This window comes from Hyaena hyaena, unplaced genomic scaffold (assembly GCF_003009895.1).
Source record: "Hyaena hyaena isolate Hyena2069 unplaced genomic scaffold, ASM300989v1 scaffold_1230, whole genome shotgun sequence".
NCBI classification, from domain to species: Eukaryota; Metazoa; Chordata; class Mammalia; order Carnivora; family Hyaenidae; genus Hyaena; species Hyaena hyaena.
In genome coordinates, this window is record NW_024081864.1 from 69936 (window position 1) to 70936 (window position 1001).

The following is a 1001-nucleotide window of genomic DNA, read 5'->3' on the forward strand; positions in this document are numbered from 1 at the left end:
GAGCATGGAGCAGAGTCGGGAGGGACAGAGAGAGGGAGACAACAGAATCCAAAGCAGGCTCTAGGCTCTGAGCTGTCAGCACAGAGCCTGACTCTGGGCTCGAACCCACCAACTGTGAGATCATGGCCTGCGCTGAAGTCCGATGCTTAACCGACTCAGCCACCCAGGAACCCAAAGAACTCTAACAAGTTAGTTCACAGTAACCCAACAAAGGAAAAGTGACAAATGACAGGGGAATAATTTCAGAAAGCCTTTAAGTAAATAACTTAAAACATGAAACCATGTGTAACTCACTAGTAATTAAATGAATGCAAATTAAAACAACGGAGTAATATTTTTTTGCTATAAAATCGTCAAATTAAGATAAATTATATCACGCCGGGTTCGTGGGTGTCCAGGGGCAACTTTCACATGCCTGATGGTGGAAGATTTATAGCAGCACAACTCTTTTGCTATGAAAAATTGGGAGGCATCACACATTGCTGAGGGAAAGTAAAATGTGCATATAGGACAGGAAAACTTATTTCCTTGTACCCTTCAGGGTTTTCCAGCTGGTCTACGAATGAAATTAACAGGAGACAGATTAACCAGGAAAAGAAAGGGAAGTTGGCGCGCGGAGGCCCAATAATGAACTTGAGACCCGAAGAAATGACCGAGGCAGGCAGTCTCTATGCTTTTTAGAGAAAGAGACAATAAATCTTTCCCGAACTGACAGGACAAAGGGACGCTGTTTTGGGGTGCGTCAGTTAGTAAGGAATTCTAAACAGAACCTGGGCTGTGGTAATAAGTTAGTAAGAAGTAACAAGGGTTGTTTCTAAAACCTCCTCCACTCTAAATTCCCTACCTCTCGCGATAAGAATTTCTCTTTAGCTCCTGGTACAGGAAAGGCACCTTTCACATGGGAGATTCGTTTCTTCCTTTCAGGAGGACACAGAAGGGTCTGAGTGCCCTTGCACTGGCTGTTTTTTAAGTGGCTTTAATTTGAAACAATCAGTATGCCA